Below are 4,381 nucleotides of genomic sequence, written 5' to 3'. Positions count from 1 at the left end.
AAGAGCTTCTTGGAATTCATTGATGTTTTCCTCTTCTTCTTCCTCAATTTCCTTTTCTCGTTGTCTTGACCGTGTTCGGGTATGAGCCATCTTGTTTACAAGTTTTTGTTGAAGTTGGGTGAAAATGATGATGAGTTGTTGATGAAATGAGAGATTTATGTTTCGTGTGGTGTTTTGCATATGGATCTCTAGCACTTTAAAGGTAGATGTTACCAAAGTTCTTTCTTGAATTGCTTGTTGCTTTTGACAAAGTTTGATGTGATAAGGTGTAGAGAAATCTGAGATGTGTTACAGATTCAACTACCTAGTAATGAGAGGATTCACTCATAGACTAGTTTTAACCTGCGTAGAGATGTCTCTTAGGATGAGCTAATCCTAGATGTAGAGATACTCTAAAAAGTGATGAATTGTGTTTGATTCAAGCAATATCTAAAGAGAACTTAGGACAAGAACCTCTTAATGTTTTGAGAGCTGAAATGAATGAGATGATGTGAAGGTGAGAAATGGATGAAATGTTTAACTTCAATAGAAACTTTGTGTAACAAAAGGAACAAACTCTTCCTCTTCTTGTTCAGGGGTTGGGGGTTCTTCCCTAGCTACGTTGTATGTGATACAAATTTCTGGAAAGAAGTCGGGGTTGATCTTGCCTCCTTGATTTTTGTGATAACTCAAAGCTCTATATTGCATAAAAGCTTTGTGGTTTAATGACTCTTGATCAAATTCGTTTGATTTTCCTTGAAGGTAAATGCGCATGTGGCGTAAGAAGGTTCTATTGGAGACAAAGATTTGTCTATTAAGATAGAAGAATTTCCTCCTTTTGATTAAAGCCTTTGAGCTTAATGGTCTTCTTTTCAAGTTGACATGTTGATGAATATTCTTCTTTCTCAAGATATGAAGAATGGTCATAAAATTTGATACTTTTGCTCGTTGTTTTTTATCTTTGTTGGTATTGTGAAAAAAAGTTTTATGTTGGATGAATCACTTTGTTTTTGGAACTGATTTTTGATTTTTCTTTGACAAGAAAACAAAACAAGCACACAAATACAAGAATGTTGCCTCAAAAGGCACAAATAAGTATGGGTCTAGACTAACCCAATCTTTGGACTTTTTATGACACTTTCCTTTAGATGTATTTTAAGGTGTATTTCCAAAACCTGAAGTCGGCTCAATTTGCACTTGGTCTTGACTAAACGAAAACACTTCGAACACTTTTTATCCCTAAGGTCAAATGGCGAATTGTGATAAATTTAGCCCACATCTTGATATTTCTTCGACTTTGGTACTACATACCTTATGAATCCCGTCATGGCAGGTAAGGATGTGATATACTAAGTCTTGCACAAGCATAAAAAATAGATGATCCCTATGATGGGGGAGTCACCACTTTCATCAAGCCACAAGTGACTTTTCAAAAAGCTATGTTTCTACTCAAGGAAATATGTATGGTGAGTATCTTGGGAGCAAAACCATCTATGCTCTTGCACTAAATTATATCACAAATATCCTCAATCAATAGAATGGGTGGGCTACTACTTAAAGGTGTTTAGTCATGTTCGATGTCTTTGAATATAAGTTCATTCTGCAATGACTCACTTAAGAGCCTTGTAACTCATGGTGGGGCCCATTTGTCCTTTCGGCAAGTTACACTGTAGGAACAACTTTCGCTCTCACCTGATTTCTATAGCGGCTCGAAGGATTTACCGCGTGAGGTCGTTCCCAAGAGTAGCGATCCCTTGGCAGTCCTCTCTTAAAAAGATAAAATTTGAGTGTTACTAACACTTTTCTCTTGCACCTAGGACCACGAAAGCCAAGGGAAAGGATAGTGTGTGTTAGAAGTAGGACCACTCAACCAACTCTTTGCACAAGTGTGCCAATCACGAAATTCACTTGTTCTTTTTAACTTGTCATCGCAATGATTTTCTATCTATTTGGAGATATTGCTCCAACATTCATGGTGTTCTTTTTAACTTCAAATGCAAAGGTTTGAGTAAACTAGAACTTTGAAAATCTTAGTCAACTTAATTTGAAGCATGTATGCATGAAGTAAATCATTTTGCAAAAAATGAAACAAGTTGATTGTGAATTTTATTTGCACCAAAATGGAAGTGTGGATTGTGTTTTTTAGCTTGATGCAAGAAAGAAAATTTGTTTTGTCTTGTTTTAATGCACCAAATAACGCGTGTGTCCTAACTTGCAAGAAAGCAAATTTGTGTTGTCCAATTTAGAGCACTAAAAAAAACAAATGATCCTAACTTGCATGGAAAGAAAAGTTGTTTTTGTCTAATTTTAAAGCACCAAAAACAAATTTATCCTAACTTGCAAGAAAGTAAATTTTGTTTTGTTCAATTTTAAAACACCAAAAACAAGTTTTTGATTTTTAAGGTAGTTAGTTTTAGACCTGCACAAAAGGCAAATAGTCAGTAAAAAGCGAACCTATGGTGGGCTTCCACAAGCCTAAGAATTTTCACTTTTTTGGTTACAAGGCCTTCCCTACACTGTTCTGTTACAATAGCGCTAGTCTGTGTGAAAATAGAAGCACTATTTTAACAAAAGACACGTTTTTACTGAAACAAAAGCGCTAAAAGAAGATAAATACAAACGTGCTAGAACAAGTGCAAAAGCGCTAAAACAAACACAATAGCGCTAAAATAATAACAAAAGCGCTTAAAGACAAGTCAATAGCGCCAAACTTGGTACAATAGCGCTATTGTAAGAACAATAGTGCTAGAATGTCAAGTTGCAATAGCGCTACAACGTGATCAAAAGTGCTAAAGCGCAACCTATGTGTCAAGCTCAACATTCAAACAAGTTAGTTGTAAAAAAAATTGTTTGTTTTTTTAGGTGTTTGGATTCACATCGGGTTCACCAAATGATGCACTGCAAAAAGGGCAAGTGTTAGATTAAAAACCTGTGATAGTATAACACACACAACAAGAAACAAGTGTTAAGGTTAGTGTTATTCAATCAAAGATCAACCTAAGCAGACATATCAAAAGAGACACCAAGAACAAAGTAAAACATTTAACTACAAATGTAAATGCAAGAAGACATCTCCAAATGCCTTCTACCCTACTCTTGGCTCCTTTTCCTTTGTTCCTCTCCTCTCCAAGTTCCAAACTAGTGTAGCTCTCAGCAGCTTTTTGCACTATGGATGCTTATGGAGGTTTGAGATTGAAGTATTTGCTCTAAATGTGAATAAAAAGCTAATACTATGCTATTGATACTAAAATGATTTATTTTAATCAAAATGACAAGATATTAGTGTTTTATGCTAAATGCTCTCTAGAATTTACTATAGCTTAAATGCATACAAGTTTTCAAGATCTGGATTATGAAGAAATGAGCTCTATTTATAGGAAAAATGGAGCAATGGATGGTTGAGATTGAGTAATCTCAACAAGGGTCAAGATTGAATGATATTCAATCCATGTGATGGCTTTCAATCCAATCTCAGGATGACAAGTGTCAATATGAGATAGGTTGAGAGGAGAGGGCATAAGCATTAAATGCTTGACATGACTTGGGAGTCAACTTGGGGGTTAAGGTCAAGGTTGGGTTGAGTGAATAAATTCTTTATTCAAAGAATAAAGCTTTTATCCAATGGATAAACTCTTGTGCAAAAGCAAAAGGGATAACCATGGTCAAAGCAATAAATGCTTGAGGAGACCTATGAGTGCAAGTTGAAATAACCATAAATGGTTATGTGAGAGCCATTAATGGTCATGTAAGAGCCATTAGTGGTTTGGAAGACTTTAGAGGTTAAATTGTTGAACACACAAAGCATTAAATGCTTTTCACAGACTTTGGAGTCTTTGAGAAGTGACTTAAAGTTGCTTAGGAATGTGACAATAATTAGGGGATGGATTAGGCTAATTAGGAAGGGTTTAGAAGAATCTAGAAGGGGGTTTAGAAATGCAAGTGGATTTGGTGGGTGAGGGAAAATAGGATTTTAATTAAAATAAAATTAATTTATTTCAATTTGTGTGTGCAAGTTGCATTTGTAGGAAAATGCAAGTGGGGGGATTCAATGATTTAAATAAATGTTAATTTATTTAAAAGAGGAAAAGGGGATTTAAATTGAATAAATAGAATTTATTCATTTAATTGATTGTGAATTTGGTATAATGAATTAATTAAAATAAATTGAATAATTTATTTAATTAATAGGAGAATGTTTGAAGATGAATTAATTAAATATTAATTTAATTAACTGATGGCTAGTGGATTTTAATCAAATAAATAGCAAATATTCATTTAATTAAACTGGACAGATTTATGTGACTATAGTTTGCATTGAAGCAATTCACTTTCACTTTCTCTCTCTCCAACTTCGATTAAGGCTTAATGTTTAGGGTTTGCAATTGATGATTTATAGTTGAGC

Source organism: Cryptomeria japonica, chromosome 4, assembly GCF_030272615.1.
Source record: "Cryptomeria japonica chromosome 4, Sugi_1.0, whole genome shotgun sequence".
Taxonomy (NCBI): Eukaryota; Viridiplantae; Streptophyta; class Pinopsida; order Cupressales; family Cupressaceae; genus Cryptomeria; species Cryptomeria japonica.
The sequence above is the reverse complement of the archived record's forward strand: the minus strand, read 5'-3'. Positions refer to the sequence as shown.